The sequence below is a fragment of the Halyomorpha halys genome, unplaced genomic scaffold, assembly GCF_000696795.3.
Source record: "Halyomorpha halys isolate HHAL.00 unplaced genomic scaffold, Hhal_1.1 Scaffold923.1, whole genome shotgun sequence".
Classification (NCBI taxonomy): domain Eukaryota; kingdom Metazoa; phylum Arthropoda; class Insecta; order Hemiptera; family Pentatomidae; genus Halyomorpha; species Halyomorpha halys.
In genome coordinates, this window is record NW_027112702.1 from 379,394 (window position 1) to 402,197 (window position 22,804).

The 22,804-nt window shown below is 31.4% G+C and overlaps 1 protein-coding gene across 1 annotated transcript in view; it reads right to left on the reverse strand.

Annotated features, from left to right (window-relative positions):
• The window catches only part of LOC106687190 (uncharacterized), a 141,324-nt gene that overhangs the window by 113,037 nt on the left and 5,483 nt on the right, over positions 1-22,804 (reverse strand). The gene's annotated exons all lie outside the window — the stretch shown is intronic.

The following is a 22,804-nucleotide window of genomic DNA, read 5'->3' on the forward strand; positions in this document are numbered from 1 at the left end:
TAAATAAAAAAATAAGAGATAAAAAAATAGAAAAGAAATTTAAACTTAAAGTAAAATAATATCTTACTGTCATTTATAATATTTACATTCAGCCTGGAGAACTACGAACCGAGCTCGTTCCTTCACTGAAAGAGCAGAATTCCAGAAGATCCCGACGCTACTCTATCAACCGCGTCCCGGAATTAAAAGTCAATGGTGGATGAGTGAGCGCGCTAGCCGCAGACGCTCATGACGTGAGTGAAGAATATGGCCATTGCCAGAGCTCCAATATAATTATTTATAATAGGTCTCTGAGCCCCTGCCGTTTCAACTTTTGTAGGAGATTGCAGAGATGAGTAATGCTAGATAGTGGCTAAGAGATTAGGACCATGAGTGAGTTCCTCATGAAACGTGGTGAATTTGGACTATTAAGGTCAAATACAAATGGGATATTTAGGTCATAATGTAGGGTATTGTTTGTTGCTTAGTAGCATTGACTATTGTTCGAAGGCCTTTGAACTGAAAGGATTGAACGCATTTGATTTTGAGTATGACAAACATCTAACGTATTTCTAGTCCATAAGTTCAAATAGGCTTTATTATTGTTTTGTAAAGTAGTAATTCGTTATCAACTGAAAGCTGCGATTTTCTACTTAGCAATCCATATAATTGTCCAAATCGTCAGCGCGCGAGCTAAATGACTGGGGTGATTGGACTTTGATCTTGAAGAGCATTCCAGTGTGCCATACCAAGACAAAAACCAGTGCAATATCCTGACTGTTGTAGTGAAATCCAAACTGATAAGACGGAAGATTGGAAGATTTTATTATGTTTAGGATTCTTTTAAGAAGGATATTCTCAAAGAAATTTGAAAGGATGGGAAGAAAGGTCTATATGATTTTATGCTGTTGGAAGGTTCCAAAAAAGTTGATTTTTTTCGTCACATAGGGCATCATCTATCTTTATGAAAAAGAATTCCTTCTAAATTTTCTTTCACTTGACGGCTACGAATCCTTTCTTTCAAATAAACGCTCCTTCAAAAACAATAAAATAATTATGAGTTTTTGTTATAGAAGACAGGACGGTTCCGGAATCAGCTAAAATACAAATAAGGTATTAACGATTTTAACATGCTTACGATTTACATTATACAAATAAACTCAAAACAAAAAATATTGAGATAAAATTAGAGGAATTTCTTACGCTTTTGAAATAACATGAATTTTTACTGCAAACTATTCAATCTAATAAACGATGAATTGTACTTTTTTAACTCATGGACAATTAAATCCATCAATATATCACAAAAGTAATCGTGAATTCTGTGTATGGGTACGCTTGATTACACTTAAAAGTTGCCTAAAATTGAGAAAGTAATCAATTAATATCAAATTTTGATAACAATACACATGAGATACGCGGTTCTTCCCAGCCGCAGCACTGGGCGAGGAGTGCGCTCCAGAACAGATCGCTCCATCCATTTTCTGGACCAGTTCTCTTCTATTCATCCAATCTAAATCCCTGTTTTCGAAGGCATCCTTGTCTTCATTCTCTTAGGTCTTTCCTTGCATCTCTTTCCTCTCCTTTCCTCCACTCAATTTTTACTCCTATGTACACCTCTGGCGTTCTTAATATATGCAAAAAAAAATAGCTGTTGACCTTACGAGATTAAAACTTGTTGTGATATGAAAATTGACAGCCTTAAGATAAACTAGAGGGCTCAAATATACTTGCAGTTAAATATTAAATTTCAGTTGACTAAGCCTAGGTTTTGTATCTAAGTTAGGTTAAGCTGAGTTCCATCGAAATTAACTCACATTATTTGAAACGTTTTTCTGGATAGCGGTATAAGAGAGGAATGCTTTATTTAGCGATGCTGCCCAATTGAATTAGCTTCCTATAGTACACAGCATACCAATCAATCCATGATTAGACATAATATACAATATACGTATATATTATTTTTAACTCGTCAATGAATATAAATACTACAAATATTTTATTTTATTTTTTTCTTCCTTTATCAATTTTTTTCTTTCTTTATTTCATTAACTTGGCAATTATATTCTCCCTATCTCACTCTCTCATACCTCCCCTTTCCAGTGATCCGCTATCCACGTTCGATCCGTTAAACAAATTTATCATCTGACCAATGTGGAGTCAAACCAAAGACATAATAGTCATCACAGTAGATCAGTTTATACAAAGAAACACATAAAGTTTAAAAAATAAATGTATAAATTTAGTGGAAAAAAGAAAAAAAAAACAGTCAGTCAAAAGAAATACTTCAATGAATAAATAAATTAAAATAAATAAGTTAAGGGAATAAATAAATTTTAACTACTAAAATCAGAATGAATAATCTCAGAGCTACTTCCCATTCTGGTGATGATGTATGAAAAAAAAAGAGGAAGAAGAGTTAAAACCATACCAAGGAAAGAAAAATTGTAAATGTTATTCACTTTAAGTGTATAATTTTCTAAAAACTGAATAAATAACAATATTTTCCTCCAGACTTATTGTAGTAGATGAAAGAGGTATTATGAACTAAATAAATACAACAAGAGACGTATTTGTAGTTGGACTAACATAATAAACAAATAAAATAAATCAGATTCCAAACACATTGCTATCAATGAAATTGGATCTTATATAACCATTTCCGCTATATCGACAAGAGGCAACTATAGCATTCTATATGAGGACATAGGAAGCAAATCAAATGCTACCATCCCTAGATAACTGCATAGCCGCTTTACATAGATAAAAAAGTGCCTTGTAAAAATATCCAATTTACCAAGGTCTTTGTGAGGGGGTTCCTGCAATTCCACTGCAGGCCGTCCCTATATTCTCTACCACAGCAACATTATGGTCCCCCTTATTTATTTTACATATGCAAAGCATTCTTGTTCTAGGCACCTAGGGCTTGGATTGTGTTCAAATATCCTTTATGGGGTCCTGAAGGCCTGATAATTTTCTGAAAAATCGTTCCTTGTTCTTGTCTCCAACCTACATGATCACAAGTAGTTATCACTGTGCTGTTTTCACTTTTTAAGATGAGGGATCTATTTACAAACTAATTATCCAGGGAGTGATCAGTAATTCGAAAAAAAGAGAATTATCGTTGGTTTCAGATCATCGCAGTCTCTTTTTTCTAGTTATTAACTCTCTGCGACTGATTTAGGAAATCACCTAAAGTCGGAGTTAGTGCGTTTATTTGGCAAGAACGTGACATATTTAACAAAACATAAAATAATAAATTTAAAATCATAGCATTCGAGTCAGTACCGGTTTCAATCTGTAAGGAACAATCGACTTTCCTATTCGACTATAGGAAAATCCTTTTCCCTCCTTTGATGAAAAACATAAGTTAAAAAAATAATTACAGTGTGAGTTAAAGTGCTTTCGCTTTAAATAGCTAAACAGATGTTTAGTGTTATTCCACAGTTTTTTTTTGTTTTTTTTTAAACAAAAAGATGCTATATCGATTAAGAATTTATATTAGCAATCTTTTGAAATCACTAATGTTTATCATATTGAGGTTTATCAATTTTATTTAGTATCCTCAATTCCATAATATTACGAATTAATTTGGCTATCCATATTATCTAGATATACTACCAGCCCTTAGGCTATACTGTGTTACAAATAATTACTACTTTCGTGCTTTAAGGAATTTATTAGACTCATTATTATGAATTTATTTTATATATAACCTTATCACTTCTTTCTGACTGGTTTTATTGTTTAATTAAAATAATTTTTATCTTGTTATGTCTCAAACATGGCCATCCTCAAAGACAATCATAACTGTAAATTTAGGCCTTACCTCCGACCATTAAAATTTTTGCAGGCTAATCTGCCCAGTTCTAATAATTTAAGGTAAAATTAAGCTATCTTTTCACTTTTTCATTTAATTTTAAAACTTTTAGTTATAATTCATTTTACACTATTTTCTTTCACTTATTAACAAAGTTATTTTTAAATAATAAAAAGAATAAAAGTCATATACGTTCTTATCATATTTTAGGAGATATTCCCCAAGTGTGTGTATCTAAATTGGAATTTACTTTTTTTTTTTTTATTTTATAGAATGAACTAACTAATTATTTTATAGGTTATTGTCTAGGGTAACCTTACGACGTATTTGATGACCAAGTTCGTACTCACCAAATATAAAGTTAAATTTAAAAATTCGTTTATTTTTCAGAACATCAAGATCTTGTTCCTTCAACCATTTTAGCGAGGGATTTAGATGATTCGCGAAAAATAAAAAAAACTTCATAGTGTTAAAAAGTCTAAGAGAAGTTGTATAGAGCTTGTATAGTGGTACAAAGCCAGATTATACGGTATTGTTAACCCTTTTAAGGCCAAGAGCAAATAGTTGTGCTTACTCGAGCTCTTCAGGAGGTCCAAACAACAACCCTTGTTATGTTCTAACTGCTCAGGTGAAAATTATCCACCCACCTCTGCTTTGCCATGTTAGTTCAGAACTTTCTGTAAATATTCTGTTAGTAGCTCCCAATAATCCGCAATGCTTCTAGATGGTACATGGTCGGATATCGGACGGGCCCTCAGTGTAACAAAGAAATGGTGATAAACAAAAATCAATGTAACTGTATGTTTTCAAATAAACATTTGTATTAAGATATTCTGATTGAAAAAATGTCAACTTTAATAACGTAAATGCACCAGAGAGCTATAGTAATGCTTTATGATATATAATGATGATATTGACGTTAGTAATACTTAAAAAAATTAAAATCCGTACCACTACAACCCATGAAGGAACTTGTACAGAACTTTGTAAGAAATACTAGACCAACGGTTGAGCAAGGAAGTGATTTGGTCAAAATCACCCACTACCGCCAGATTTTTACCCAATTAAGGATACCCAATTTATGAGGCTAGATGGATGCCGGAGAGCTCCTCAGTACACAGGGTTGTATCACGGTTATAGTAACGGAACAAATAAAATTCTAATTTTATCTAGGTACCTGAACTTAGCGGCATAGTGCCTTACACATAAAGTTATTCCTAATTATACAAATATAAAATATAACATACAATGCAGTAATAATAAAGTAATAGTAAAATAAAATAATAGTGTTATAGCATTGCAATGGTTAAATAATAATTTGCAAAAGGATGATGGTCTGAGTGCATTAAAATAAACTGAAATAGTAACTAAACATTATAGTACCTTTTTCTTTCTTGACCTTTATTTTATCCTTATTTCCCATATTTCCCGTCTTTTAGTGTTTATTGGATTATTATATTTCTCGTTTTTCTACTTTTTATTTTATCCGTTTGCCCAACAGTCCAATACTTTCTTTGTAATTCATGCTTATTTACACTTTTTGCTGTACATCATTTTCTTCAATTTATTTCTGTTAATTTTTATGGAAATGTTCACATATTTTAAATAATTTTTAGCCATATATTATTTTAGTTGCTTGTAACCTTTTTAGCCCTGTAGAAGACCTGTAGAGTGGGCCGAAACGTTGGCTCACAATAAAAAGTTTAATTATTATTTGAGTTCTTTTGACCGCACTCGGAACATCTTACTTTCATATATAACACACTCACAATTAACTAAATAATTTAAATTTTAAAAATTTCTGTATTTAAAGTCAGAATCACACATGAATTTGCGAAAATATGAAAAAATTATTAAATTTCATGGTTATTGTATTCATAACCTCACATTTTAATATATATTCATCAAAGACTACCGTTATATTTAAAAACTAATTAAAAAAAATTAAAATGAGTGTGGAACCACTACCAGTGGAGCCGTCTTTGAAAACGAATTACATCGATGTGTATTATAAATTAGCGTCCGATAACGCCTATCTTATCTTGCCTTTAAAACATTCACTTACATTGAATATTGGCAATATACCACGACTATGCTATAATCTCTCTAGGAGATCATAATACAAAAAGTAATAAAAGTGATTCTTTCTTTCTTACTCAGTTATCTGAAGGAAAGAGGCGACAGAGGCTAGAACATTTTTCGTTTCCTCCTTGTCTAATGTGTGGCGGTCTTGCCTGACTGGATAATGTGTGAACAACTTTATCTGCAAATTTCATTTCACTTTAACAGTTTTAAAAGTCTAGACCAATTTTGAACTGAGAATTTCATTTTCTTTTTTTTTTTTATCTGAATATTTTTCAACTACACACACACAAAATCTGTACACGCAGGATTTACCCGTGATATAAATCTTATAAGATTAAGAAAGGTAAATGCAATAATATAAGTAATAGAAAGATGCATTTGTCTTCATACAGTTATAAAAGACCAGATGAGATAAAATTTACAGAAATAACCATCAATACCGAGTGACCATAGTGCAGCTCCACGATAAGACTGTAGCCTGGGATTTGAATAATCCTTCTATGGCCGAATGTCCATTGCGACTGAATACATTCAGATAAGAGGGTAGCTCTTGGTCTGTGGTGGAAAAACAAGAATATGGGATTGAGTATTGAATCCGGCGGGTTGGGAGTGGGATATTTGATAATTCATTGGAGTATCCATTAATTTGACCCAAACATGAAGAATCTATGATTCACATAATGAATGATAATAACATGATACTTCTAAATTCTCTTGAATAGCTAGTTTAGTGGTTTTTTAATAAACCACTTTTCTACTTTATTTATTAAATTTTCTAGTATATTTTATTTCTTTATTTATATTACATTATTTATAGATTTCTGGAATTATAGAAAAGTAATCTGAATATTCGTAAAATTAATCTAAACGAATTTCAGTTAGTATTGGCTGTATCACCATTTTTTAATCATACGCGTTCAAAAACTTCCTTGATGAATACAGTGCATAAGTTCTGGTGTAAAAGAATCGAGAAACCTATTCATTAATTTAATGTTCTTTTTTCATGGCCTGAGCAACGTCAGTGAGTAGAAGAAAGATCATCATGAATCTCACTTACTCCATCACGATCTCCCACAATTGATATAAAATTAACAAAATTACTCAGTTTTTCTGATATTCTTCTTGACCTATATCAATTTGTTTGTAGGTACTTAATTTTTTTATTTTTTTACATTATTCATTCTATGATAAATATAATTTAAAAGTTATTTCCTAATATGTTTATTTTCGAATTCCGAGACAGTTCACTGATTTCTTATCACAAGCAGTCAAATAAATAGTACATCTTCGCTTTGTAAAATTATCAAGGTTTTTTACGCCTTTTCATTAGTTATTTGTTATAATTAGCAGGAAATTAAGAGTAGGAATAATATGGAATGGAAATAATTAGTCGTAATTTCATATATATTATTTGCCAGGGTAAAAAAAATTAAATTTTCATCTCTTTTTTAATATTCATACTTAATAAACAATTTCAAATAGATGTTTCATCTTTTCTTCCAAGTAACATCGACACCTGACAAAAACAATGGCTTACTTTATAAGAAAGAAACCATTTAACCTTAAAGAAAAAAAAAATGATTGAATTTTTAGTAAGTTATATTTTAAATAGAATTATTTTATTACCTTCGTATGTTTGAAACACACTGTATTTTTGTTTATTCTGTAGTTCGTTATATTTTAGTGAATATTTTGTATTTTTTTACACTAAGATTGTTTTATTCTTAATTTTTTTATTGTTCTTTCTTTAAAAAAAAATGAATTTTATTTATATATCTTTATGATTCTTCAGCTTATATCTGATGTGAATCATGGTCTAGCATTCGCTTATTTATTTATTCTGCATGAATTCATCCGAACCTTCCGTAAATTGATTGAGTGTCTCTTTTGAACCCAACGAGCCAGATTGAGTAAAGGAGTTTTAATGAGATGAGAACTTGAGGTGTTGTTATCCTCTAAAATGGAGAATAATCGGGCGAGGAGGCTAAGAGGATGCACTATAAAGTAGATGAGAAAGGCGAGACGGGGGAGATAGCAGGCGAGGTGTGAAGGTGATCTAGTGTTGGCGGAGTCACGCAACCGGTCTCTGGCGATACATTGGTCTCTCTTCCTCATTAACATAGCGGTCGATTCGGCAATAATGTCTTTCATTTCTGATGGAGAATCAAACCCAGACTAAAGAAGGCAAATCACGTCTGTTTTAATGTAATTCCCGTATACAACGCTCCTTTATGACACATTGGTAGTCGCATATCATCTGTGAGATGCCTCTTTTACATTGTCTAATTATGCTAACAAAATCACTTTGAATAATATATTATTAAAATTTATTGATATTTACAACTGTATAAAAATTTATACAGTGTAAAAGTGAATTTAATGTTGGTTAAAAAATAATATAATATAGGCATGTGGAGAATCTACCTATTGATAGAGCTTCGATAATATTTTTAGAGGAGAAGATCTCGAGGCCATCTTCATTTCAGACGCCTAGGAGGGTTATCAGTTAATTAAGAAGACATACTAGAAACGACTGGGTTTGGATAGTTTGGAAGTTTTTCATGGATTCATTGGTATCTGGTTCTGGCCAAATCGACAATAAATAGATCATTGAAGATTGTAAGGAGTAGATACCAGAGACATGCGACGGTTTAGTGGAGCTCCAAAGCTCAAATCTGTAAGTCTTATGTAAATAGTTGGAAGTTTAGACCGTTTGTCTAAGTGTTGTAAAAGTCGGAATTCTTTTCAGTCTTGTATGAGGATTCAAACTCAGTCGTTTGTCCAGATGTCTGATGTAACAGACCTGTTCAAGAAAAATGAGTGGGGTATGTAAACGATACCGTGAGGCTGGAAGTCATGTGCTTATGACGAAGGGTAAATATGACTTGGTGGGATTTATTTTAAATAATTCAAACCCTCCAGTTTCGATAACATTCTTCAAGAATAGTGTAGTGGGATTGGAGGGTTTGGGATACAATGGGTGGGTCATTATTCACTGATAATAGACATGTGTCATCGGCATTCATGGTGAGGATAGTGTAAGGATGGGTTGGGATGTCAGCTGCAAAAGCTGTATCAAGGATTGTAAGGAAAGAGGGATGAGTTAGTGCCGTTGTGATTTACTTTAAATAGAGGAAGTATGTAGGTGGTATGCTTTTACGGATCTTGTATAGCAGTCTCGACTGAAAGTCTGTTATACATCAAGAAAGATTCCCGAGCAGTACATTCCGTGTCCAATGCAAATGAGACAATATTAATTATCGTTGCTGGATAGTGGAGTAGGATGTATAAAATCCAAACTGGTGATCTGGGTATATGATGTTGGAATCTAGGATGGGGCATAGGGGCCAATGTAAATTTAATCATAATGTAATTTAAAAAGATTTCCAAATAAAATTTTATTTCCCTTAAATTACTACTCATTAACAGAATATTATATACTCATTACTAGAATAGAATAAGATAAAACCACATGCAATTCACAAATAGAACATCTCACATCAACATACTTCAGTTCACAACAGTTCAATCTATGATTTTGATTTAATATAAGTAATTGAACTTATTCTTTTAGTACAATTGGGTCCTAAATCTTTCCCTGGTTTTATCAGCGTATCAAATTTATAATATTAATGTATTTTATTTAAAATGGCATAAAATGTTATGTTAAAATATTGAAAGAATAAAATATCATAGACACGAGTCATAATTTAATTATCATAATATTTACCGGAATAAAAGTCTATGTAATAATTTAAATCTAAATATCATTATTTTTCATTAATGAAATAAAATAACATAATATTATTTTTCTTTCCTAAAACCATCAAAGTAAACTTACATATAAGTAGTACCCACACATATTACATCTTTACATACGTTTCTTTTTCTTCATATCTGACAAAGAGTCACACAGTTATCTGTTAGAAGGATAGCAAGGGTGGGGGGTTTACTGAACTGGAGAATCACGGGTCATAATAAAAAATAATCTCAGGATATTTCTCAGAGTAAATGCAACTACTGGAGAGTTAAGTAAGGATGGAGTTATGTAATGCCGTTTAACGAAGTTGCATAATTAATTATTAAAATTTTAAACAACCCTTTTTTTCAATTAAACCAGTAAGAATTATGAAATAGGTTAATAGTATTTCACAATTCTTACTTTGTTTTTTGTCTACTTATAAGTTTTTTTTAGAAGAAACAAGTAGACCCCTCAATTAATTCTGTACCTTAACTTTTTGGTTGAATTGGGGAGTATCAAAACAGCCCAATCGATATTCAACTATATCGATTAGGTCAGGCTTAGGGTAACCAAGAAACATCATGATTAGTATGACCTATCTGTGACAGGCTTCAGCATGTTTCTAATTCCTAACACCGTTCGTCACTCAATAAACATTTTCCCATCAACGCATTCGTTACCTAATCACTAGAAATGCCCTAATAATCCAATTTTTCGAACTGCTGTTTCGCTTAAGTAATATAAGAACAGCATTAGGCTCTTGATAAAAACTTTGATACTTGATAATTTAATATTTATTTCTAATTTAATTATTATTTTTTGTTATATCATACTTTCTCAACTAATTTGGAAAGAGAACTTTAATCGATTGAATCATTTTTTCGACATATAAATCCTTAAGGAGTTTATAAAAATTTAAGGAAGTAATAACAGTAAATTAAAATTTTCTACGATACTTGTAAACGGACACCTTGTAAACGGGCCTTTACTCTGTTTTTTTGTTTTTTAAGCTTTTAAAGTATTAAACACTATACCGCTTTACGTGTGGACATACTTTTGAACCATACTATGTTTTTGAAAACCACAGATAGTTTTGGATCTAAATTAGTTTATATAAATAAGTTAAATAAAATATTTCTTGAGGAAAAAACTTCTTTGTGAAATTATTGTTGCTTCAGGACCAGGCATATAGAAAACTGTTCTCTTTTCCTACTTTTTTTTCCTGAAAATTACAGAAACACCGCATAAATTATTCGCCTAAAACTTTTATGAAGTGAGTTCTTTCGCTTTATCTACGCCTCTCCCGACCTCTCCTCACTGCGGACGAGATCCCTCTCCAAACCACAGCCATGCAATAAATCACCCCGGATGATATTTCAAGTGTGGTCCTGACAAGTACTTCCAAACTACGATGTGTCTTAATAGAATCTAGTCGGTGAGGCTATGGCATTGTGCTGATGTATAAAGTCCCAGGTGCGGAAGAAAAACCGAGGTCGACTTTCCGCCTTTCTCGAGTATCATTTGTTATTTTCGTTAAGGTTTGGCGTTTATATTTCATTTTGTGACAAAAGAATTTCTCAGGTTATTCTACATTTTAATTTTAACCATAAAATATTATTCAGACCTGTTCATTGAGATAACAATCAGCAAATTTGTTGTACTGCTCCCTCATCCAGCTCCTCTTCAACAATCTGTGGACATCATGGCCATTGCATTTTTATAGTACTAGTATGACCATATGGATGATATTTTTCATGAAATCGTTGTTGTTCTTAAAAAATTGCAATGTGAAGGTTAGTAGAGAAACCTATAATATATACCTATATTGTTGACGTACACAGCCCATTTGTAGCTGGGTGTGTTGAGGCGTCAACTTAGCAACTTGGGCATTTAGCGGCGCTGGTTCGATTCCTGTCTGGGTGGGTTGACTTTTATTTCGTGGCCATCCTACGGAATGAAAATCCACCCCTTCCCCTATAGCTAGAATAGAATGATCACGTATAGAAAAATCCTAGTATATCAAATATCGTCAGTTAGAAGGTAAAAAATATATATATTTTACGTACATAGGAGCTTTTTGTAATTGTACTGAATATTTTTATCTGAAAATTTTGAAGTATGTTAATGGGAGTATTTTATGCCGCCCCAAAAAATTAAGAGGCTTTAATCCTAATTGGATTCAGTAAGTATATTAAATTAACTGAATTATATAGTTATTTCTTATATACTGATTACTCATTTTATCCACACTCGGTCGTTTATCTGAATCCAGCGGACTTCAGAAAAATGATTTAATTTATAAGAAAATTCAGCCATCATATAAGGCTTTTCGTATCTTACTTTTAAAACATTCAATTTTAATGAGTATTGGTCGATGTACGGTGACGTTACAATCTCTAGGAAATTATTTTTTTCATTTGTTGAAATTTACAACATTAATAACACTTTCATGTCCTGGGACATCAATGGATTGTAACGTGCACACCAAACGTCTGATGCCGGTGACTCGTTAGTGTTAGTGTTATAGGTAACCACATGATTTATGTTTTTTTTATGTTTTTTTTTTATCCCTTGAATGTAGAAACTATATAAAAGCCCGATTTTGGTGTTTTGATTTTAGGTTTTTGGCGGCCACGGATGTGGTTTATATCATAATAGTACCGGTTATACAGTAAAATTAGAACTAAATCTGTACTGCATAGGATTAAATACAACCTTGTGAATAAACTATTCATTTTAGGACTCCATTATTATTTCTAAAGTAGAAGGTCAGAAGACCATCTTCTTTTTATGCGTGTAGGAGGATTTTCAGGTATAGTAGAGGAAGAAAGGTTTGGGTAGTAAGAGAGTTTAGAATGGACATATTGATACCTAGTTTGGTCTAGATCAGTTTTATATGCATCATTAATGTCTTTGAGGATGATTTTGTGTGAGGAGCGTTAAGAATTTTAAGAAGAATTTTGAATTGTAAGGATTGGGTAGGAGGAATTCGGTGGTTTTAGCAGAGCCCCAAAGCTCAACTCTAAGTCCAAATTTTAAGGAAATTATAACACTAAAAATAATTAGAAGTAATCTTGCCCACCTCAACCGCCCTATAACCCGAAATAAAATTTTTCTTATCATATGAAAACTATGGCTACTTGGGAATAGAACAGAATTTACTATTATCGTACATAATATAGTAAAAATAGCTATATTTTAAAAATAGTTTAAACTAGGAATAGAAATGGTCAACGAAAATATTTAATTAGTAAAAAGATGCCAGGTGTTTCTAAAATATCCTTTTTATTATTTGACTTTATTATATTTATAATAGCAAAGGGAACTGTCGAAGTAATAAAATAAGAATTACAACTGCCGTATTTTCTTTGGGAAGAGAAAATCTTTACTCTATCTTTCGTTATCAGTTCCTCTTGGAAATGGGGGAAATAATGGTGTGAAAAAAAAAGAAGCAGAAAACAAAAAAAGGGAAAAAAAGAGGGGAGAATTAAAAATTGAGTTGGGGCAGTTTCTGGCGGTGCTTGCAACCGGCATTTTTATCGTCCCATATGTTTTGGAGTAATGGTGCCTAACCAAGGATCGCCCTTTGACCACAAATCTTCCCCGTCGTCTTTATTTATTGCTCGTCCTTCTGTATCCTCCTGTCAGCGGCAAGTCCACTCGGTAACGGTTCTCGGTGTTAGTGAGTTACTGATACCAATGAATAACATACTCTCAACATTTTGATTATATCAGTGTTAGTGAAACATCAAACAAAAATAGTGAGTAGCATCATAAATAAACTCTGGAACATTTTTTTAAAAGATTTTAGATAGTGAGATTAAAGTCAGGTAGACTAAAGTAAGATCAAATATTTGTATTAACAGCACTTAGATCGAATAACAACATTGTAAAATAAAAACCCTACTTGTTTTTAAACTTTTAATTTTTGATTAATCAACACTATCAATATCATATAAACAAACTCTATATATTTATATGATAGTAATAGTGTTGATTAATCGAAAATTAAAAGTTTTATAAATCAATGAAGTTTTAAAAAAATAGGGCGATTTTGACTTACAATTAATGAATTGGGCAGAATAGCTTGCAAAATATTTTTATATTTTGATGTGAGGTGAGAATGTGAGAATTTATATTTGAAGATTATCCTTCAGAATGGCCAAATTCGCCAAAACGTTGTACTATTGATATAATAAAAAGTGTTTACACTAAGCAAGGATACCATTGATTTATTTAATAAAAAGATAATTAATGTTAATTACTACAGATCAAGAAAATATACTTATATATTTTATTTATGAGAAAACGTTAGAATGTAAATTAAAAAGTGGAGTATCAAAAAATCCTTTGATAAATGGAATGCAATTCAATACTTAAGAAACTTAAAATATTAATATAATTAACTGTATGAAATTATTTTTTAAAATATTTGCCCCTTCATAATGTTGATTTTTTTTTTTTTATCGAAACATCTTTTCATGTAGTAGATACATTGAAAATAAAAAAAGAATATTTTAAGATTTCAACAATTGATTAGCTAAATATTACCCATGATGTATTGGAATTTAAATAATTGAGTAGTGGATAGATTTGTATTAACGGGCATAATTGACTTTAAATCGCTTTTTAATAATTATTTTAACCAAAACAATAAAACTACATACACAAAATGTAAATAAAGATGTAAAGATAAAATAAAAAACAGAATTAAACTCAGTCAAATCGAAATAATCTGTTTCTATTTTTTACTTTGAATGCAAGTTTTCTATTGTAATAAATTATTTTGATAGATATACTAATATTGGCATAGTTCCATACTGACTGGATGTTTCTTACTTGCGTTTTGTTATTCTTCACTCATTACCATGTCTTCCTTACTTCTCTTCTTTCATTTCTGACTCTGGTTGTGCCTAACTTTACTCACTCATAGATCATAAGGGCAAACTAATGAATTAAATGTGGTTATTTTTAACTAAAGTACTCAAATATGTCTGACAGTGCATTATGTCTCATATGTCTGACCAAATCAGTCCATTGAGGCCAGGTTGATCTTCAACTGTTTCCTATAGTAACTAACTAATTGGTGAATCTATAAGCGAGGTATTTTAATGTTATAAATTTTGTTAAGGACCTAAAACAACAATTATAGCAACATGAAACTGCGAGTTTCATGCTCTGGGATCCAAGAAATGCTTGTAACATAATTACATCAACTCACTAGAAATTACGAAATTAGACGGTACTGTTAATGGAAAAGCAATACAGATTACATCAAACACAAAATAACAAAGATAATATCTTAGCATGAAACAGTCACTACTTTAAAAAAGATTTCAACAACAATTGTTTCTGGGTTCAGAAATGGAAGAAATATTCATTTTGATAATTCGATAATGAAAACTCGAAAATCATTTTATCATGTTCAGTAATAATAATGATGTTCCAAAATAATATGTTCACATTCAAAAACGATTATGGATTTTAGAAAATAGGAACAAGGAATGTTTAAGCATCCCTATAATGGTACCCGAAGCAGCTCCGGGAAATTCTTGTTATTTCTTTGCTACCTCAAATACCCAGAAACCTGAAATTTACATGTTCATGCTAATGAAAGAACGTCCCTTTAAGTTTTTCGAATATATAATATTGCGTAGGTTATTTGATCTGAACAAGACTGAGTTGATTGTAAACATTAGGTGGCTACGTAATGAAGAATTATGTGCTTTGATCCGTTTTACAGATATCATTTAGTAGCTTCATGAAAACTCCAATGGTTTTGCAGTCATGGTATGGTAAATTATTAATTCTGAAGTAGTTAATTAACTTCCAAGAATCGGGAAGTAGATTGCTGGGCAAGTAGTGTAAATCTGACCTATGGCATTTGGGTTTCGCATGCATTCATGCAGGCAGAATTTGATTACAGTTACAGACATGGAACCCACGAACATTACTATTAAATGATTTATGAACATACAGGACAAGCGAATGGCATCAACCGACAGCTAATGTAATTACCAAAAATTTGGTCCATCACACCTTTTTTATATTTTTCAAAAATAATGTGATGAAAGTTGTGGATTTCTGTGAATTGGGGTGATAGAATGACAGAAATATGAAAGAAAACGGTGGGTCTGATAATGGTTCAATGCTGTAAAGAAGTTGGGGATTAATCTAAGCATGGTATAAATTTTATCAAATGTCATCTGCTAATTTCGCTTTCTCATGTGTAAAAGTAAATTTTCATTTTTTAAGTCCACATTTGCAAAATTAATGCTGTATCTGAAAAACTACTATTTTTAATTTTTTTTTTTTGGAATCAGCAGTCTCAAAAAAATATAAACGGAAATTAAATAATTTTGTTAAGCTAGGACGATCATATGACACAATGTGCGGCGACAAGTCAAAGTTGACGCTCTAACTCCCTCAGCTACAAACGGCATCGGTCCATCAAAGCAAGAAGTTGGGAACACAAGTTGTTCCAAACCACCGCCTTTGAAAATCATTGATTTTATTGAAATTGATCCCTGCCTTTGATTCACCTGGAGTAAACAATAGTCGAATCATGGAAAGAGATGGTTAGTCGATCTTAGGTTGTCATTTGCTAAAAACGTAAGATTTTTAAGAGTTCTCGTTGATAGAAAAATTATTTTTAAAAATCGTATTAGGCTTTATTTCTTATACTACTATATATTGTGTACCTTTTTTAAAAACCATAATTACGACATATTAAGTCATAACATTACAGAATATGAACAACGTTTAGGGAAGAAACTAAATTCAACATTATTATTTAGTAATCGTCACATCCAAACCAACTAATCAGAACTGAGCTAAATGAAAACTCGACAGAAAAAATAAATATTTTTTTTTTTTACACCATGTACTTTGTTTTATCCAAGCTGGCCATGAGTTGGCATGAGTGAGATTGGGCACATCCTCCTGACGTTAAGTAATTATTTTATTATTAGGTCGGTGTGAATGGTCTTCTTTGAAACGTAGAGTGGTGAGTTCGTTCCCAGTCTTAAAAATTGTGATTGAAAAGTTTTTTCTGAATCTGAGTCTATTTATCAGGTCCATAAATTTGGTAGACGTAAGTCCATATGGGTTTTAGTAAGTAAGTAAGTGTCTGAAGGATAATTAAGAACGTCTTTGTAGTGTAGAATATAATTGTCTCAGTCGGAAATTTAGCGTTTTACGTTTTGTTTTGACGCGTGGGTTCCATGTCAACCTTCTGTCATATATAATTTCTAAATACGTTAGAGTGATTGTTTTTGTTATAGTACAATTGTCAATGTAAACTGAAGGGCATGGTTTGTTTCATAGAGTAAATGTGACATTTTCTGACTTGTGGTTAAACTTAATTTTCCATCGTGGGCACCATGTCTGTATATTGTATAGTGTTGGTGTGGCCTGTAAAAAAGGGTCTGTGTTTCTCGAAATGATAGCAGTGTCGTCTGTATACGTCGCAGTTAGTATGTTATCGCTTGTCGGTAAGTCGTTTGAGAATATGAGTTACAGAAGTGGGGCCTGGATAGAATCTTGAGGGACACCTGCAAATATTGGATTCATTGATGAGTTCACTGATCATTGTTGGACAGAAAAGAAGCGGTCATGAAGAAATGATTGTAAAATTAAATAGTAGATGCTTTATTTTATAATGCATTTTTATTTATTTTATAATTTTCATCACTTTAATTAAAATTAATTAATTAGTACTCATCACTTATTTTACAATCAGTAGAATTCTATATATTAATTTTGGCAATATCACCAAATATAGGGCTTATTAGAACTAAACAAACTGTCTAAAATATTAAATGGAAATTTTAGAACTTTCCGAAACTTCTGCACTGAATGTAAGCCATCATTTGGCTTATTATATTCACGTCCCTTCAATTATAATGCATTTAAACTGAAGTTTTATATAGTGTTACATCATAACAAGAATAATTAGTTCCTTATTTTGCTAGAAGGAAACAGTAGAAGGTGACTTAGAAAGTAAAGTAAGATAAGTTATTTGAAAAATGAAACTCAATACAGAGCTGCTGAGAAATTTCTCAATGTACAAAGGAAATAATTATGAGGAAGTTTGAGATTTCTTAGCTAATGAGCGTTTCTTCTGAGTTTATATCAGAATTATATTTTAATTATAGTAAAAAAAACTCTATAATAGAAGAAAATAACAAATTTTAAACAGAATATGGGGATAAAATATAGAATTGTAATTAATTATAAAAAAATTAACCCGTTGATAAACTCATAAAATTGTTTTTTTTTTGTTTTTTTTCAATGAGACTTTTATTTCCATACTGCAGTGATGAATGGAAAATGAAAATTAACATAACAATGACCACTGAATTGAAAGGAATCATAATTTAAATTTAAATATTTTACATGGACCTGAAAACGTATTGAATAATGAACAATAACACGAGGGTAATCGAAAGCTATATCTCAATCGAAATAAATCCATCCATTCGTTAGGGGCAATGCCTTAACGGTTGTCGACCTTTGTAACTGATGGACGCTGGTTGGGCCAACTTTATTCCCTCTTCTTATTTCTGACCTTATGTAAGGGATTTATCTAGCGGTTTCGGATCAGTCCCAAGACAGTTGGAACACATTAATCCTCTATCAGCGATTGCAATCATTTTAAAATTACAATGTGATACGTGAAGTAGTCAGGAGGTGCATTTTATGAATTTTTTTTTACCAATTATTTCTCTACTACCAAATTGATCTGGTGGGCCTTACATGGTCATTATAATAATCTGATTTGCTTTTAACAATGGATAATGAGAGGTTTTCAGATCTGAACACAATGTTCTCAGGTTACTAAAACCGATGCCTCAACTCCCTCGGCTACAAACGGCCCATTATAACATAGGTCGATAACTAAATATTTGATTTGATAATTTTGGCAGATTTATATTTGTTGGTGAGTGGAAAATTTGAAATGTTTTATTCCCCGAAAACTCTTGTATGCAAATCTCTAATCAAAATAGAAATTTAAATTTACATTAAGATTGTATATTTAAAAATTCCCAAGAAACTTAAATTTTATTATTATTAATTTCATGATTTCGTTTCAGTTCATTTCTGACATACAGAAAGGACAGGGAGATATCCACAGGATACCACCCTATTTTAACTATGGTGGGGTTAAATTATAAACCACAAATGACGTGAATGTCATAATATAATGGAACACTATAATTAAACGACCTGAATGGCTAAACTTGGGCAACATGAATGAGTAGCTGCTTTAAATAAAAAATTTTTTTTTAATATTTTCATTTTTTTAAATGATTCTTCTATCTAAAAAATAAGTTGTTGTTGAAGACTAATATTTTAGGTTAAAATTTCGCATTACACAGTACTTATAAAAAAAAAAATTCCTAAACAGTTTTTACTGTAGGAAGATCAAAGAGGCTAAATTATCCCCGCATCTTGTTCAGTGGGTGTAGAATAGATTGTGGGCGGGAAAGGTCTATCAAAGGCATTTGCCTTCATAGCTGAATGATTAGGACTTTATATGACATTAATACCTCTTTTGATTGTTGCATGTGTGCTCTACCAAAGATAATTAAGAATTAATAATTAGATAAAATTTGCTAATTATAAATCCACACGAAGTATAGAAAAAAAAAATAAACCGGACACAACGAATTTCACAAAAGTGCTAGTTTTTTTTTTTTAATATGTGAAGAGAATTAGTTTCTCTCTAGGTTATGTTAATTGATTCTGCTATAAACAAATTATTTAATTAATAAATCTCTATAAATAAATTATGAAATATAATTGATTATTATATTATTAACTAGATTCTGAAATTTTATTTTTAAAGTAACTAACAAAATAAAATTTCTGAATCTAGTTAATAATATAATAATCATTTAATATTGATTATTATATTATTAACGAGAAATTTTTTTTCTTTTTTTTTTAAACAGATAATTCTTCATTTATGTTAGGTCTTCCAGGAACCATTATCCTAAAGTAGAACAGATAAAAGAACAATGTTAATTATGAGAAACGATTTAAAAAAAAAAAAGATGTATTGTACGGAAATCTGCTTACATTTGAAAAAAGAATTGGACCAGTAAAGCAATCCAAAGGCAAAAGAGAGATAGTTTCAGCCCTTTTAGTTCTGAAGGGATTATTTCAATGTAAATAGTCCGAGACATTTCTATACTAACCAAATTACCCACAAAATGAACATATTGCTCATTATCAGTCATTAATTTTTTTTTTTTTACTTTTCAGTGTATACTAATTCAATTAGCAATGGCACAATTGTAGTAAAAATCGGTAGGCAAGTGTTACTTCTATGAATTTAGGTGATTTCAATTGAAAAATAGTTTTTTTTTGCTAGGACTAGGTCCCTTAAGAACAATTATAAGGTTAGACACTATATTCCCCAAACAGTGTGGCCGCACTAATTATGACTTATATTATAATTGTACATCAATAATTTTTGGTATAGAAGAAAAAAAAAAGAACAAAAATGAAGTTATATTATTTACAAATAAATGCTTACCTTCAGTATTAATACTATCTATACTTAATAGTAATTATAGAATTCAGTTTGGAAAAGCGAAAGATTGTTAACAAGAATGGTTTTAAACGCGGGAATGGTTGATGCATAACGTATGGTAGAGAGAATGGAGTTCCAGTAAAACGCAGCTCGGGTAAAAAAAGGATTTGTCAAACGAAGCAGTTCGGTAAGATAAAGGGTACATGTCAAATAAACGTGGTACGGGATTGGACTAAGAATTTTTGTAAACGTAAATGCAGGTTTTGTAGACTATAGGACGGGCACGAAGTACTAATTACTGGGAATAGAGAGAGACCTAGGAAATACTGGCATCAGAAAGATGGATAGAGCCAATTTAACGCGACGTAATACTGGGTTATGTGTGTATCTTTGGTTGAGCCGAAAAAAAATCATATTGCCAATTCATTAGAAGTTTAAACTTAGCTTTGAGTTAAAGAGTCCACCGTATAGCAGGAAGCCGTAGTTGAAATGGGCGAAAAAAAAGATAACTAAGAGTTGGCGGGTTTTAAATGGAAGTAGATAATGGATTCTAGTGAATTACTTGAGAGTTGCTTTTGTTTCAAACGGAAATTTGGGAAATGTGAGGTTTTCGAGATAGAATTTGATCAAAACTGACTCCAAGATTTTTGGCTGACGTGAAGAATGAGATAGAAGTATTGTTTTGAATAAGGTTGGAAGGTACTGGCATAGCATTATTCTTTTCGGTATTTAACATAAGTTGTCCAAGCGCTTATTTTATTGATGTTTTCTTGTAGATAATGCCAGGTTTATTGATACATTTTAACTATAGTTTAAATAAACAGTCACTCATTATACCTATGAATATATATTCATGAATATGAACATTTGTCATTATACACCCCTAAAGAAAAAAAAAATTAACTAAACCATATAGGATCTTAGTGTCAAAATTTTGATTTCAAATTGATATAGTGTAAGGAATAAAAGTTAAGAAATAAATAATGTTGTAATTATGCAACATAAGAGCTGTTGTAACTGGTTGTATCGTTTGAAAATAAAATTACATTAAAATATCACCCGCTCTATAAAGTTAGTTTTCATGATATCAATTGCCCTTGAATTAACTTCAATGACCTTTAGCACGAAACTTACTATAATTACTTGTGTTATGTTGTAACAAAGCTCGACTAGGAACCGTAAATGTCTGTAGGGTATAATAATTTAAAAGATGATAATTAAAAGGCTAGTAAATAAAAATATAAAATAAAATTGGTCATTAAAGTTATGGTGCGATAAAGTCTTTAAGAAATCGGAATTGATCTAATCGGCTACGCGGTCAAGGTTGACCTGTGCACGCGCGTCTCCCAGCAAATGGAACTGGCACGCGAAAATGATTTGGGAAATAAACTTTGTAGTATGCAAATTAGCTCCCTAGCGTTTTTTATCGGCAACACTGTGTCGAAGAGCTAGACCCCGTTTTATGGGCTATATTCCTCATCAAATCAGAGCATACATAGGAGTATCTGTGAAACTCTTTTAGTAATTTATTTATTGTTATTTACAACTGTATAAAATTATATACAACAAGTAAATTTGCTATTAGATAAAAAAATAACATGATACAAACATATAGAGAACCCACCCATCTACAGAACCCTAACCACGCCACCAGAGAAGATCCCTAGAAGAAGGGCTATCTCATCCTGGCAACTTGATATTATTTACAAATTAAACGATATTCACTTTCAGAATTAAAGTATAAAACTTTTATAATATGTGACACATATTATAATAATTTCATTAAATTAATAAATTTTACATTACAAATATGTATATAAAATCTAAATTGCAACTTTTAATGTTGCTTCTAACAGTAACCTTTTCTACTCAGGAGCAATACCAGGGTACTGTAAAGTTCCTTGATTTTTTAAATAAAAGTTTAACCAAATTTAAGAGAATTAAAGTTTTAAACGACTCATGATATTAATAAAAAAAAAAAAAAGAAAAGAAAGTTTCCTAGAAGCCGTAACAAGGGAGAGCGAAAAGTTAAACTTGTTAAGATTTTTCTTCAAGAGAACATAATAAGGTTGCTTCGAGCCTGGACGCTGCACCGACAAATCTCTCATTTAACTCAAGATACCTCCTCTGGAGTTGGGAGATTCTTCAACAAAGACCATTAATTGCTATTCAACAGATAATTGTCGCTGCTGGAGGCGAATAGCAATTAGGGAGGACACGACGATACTGGCGAAGGCTGGGCCTGACAGTGGAAGATCAACTTACAAAGAACTTCTACTCTTGATAAAGTAGTGCGTCCTGAGCATTCAGATACCGTCCTGACATTTAGTGAGGCAGTTCTGTCGCTTGTAATATCCTTTCTGACAGTTCGTTCTCAGTCAAGATACCTTTCTATGGAATTTAACTGTGGGCTAAAAGGAATTATTATTCCAGCCTTTTGCTCTGTTATAGAGAGACCTAATAGAGATTGAAAAATAGAAGCTAATGAAACAAACTAGTTTTTAGCTAAGATATAATTTATTTACTTCATATGAAAAGATACAGAGACTAAGACATACTAAGTACAATACGAGTATTATCTAAAAGCTTGTCACCTAGAGTGTCTTCCAACAACTCTACTTGGCTTCTCTCCCAGTGT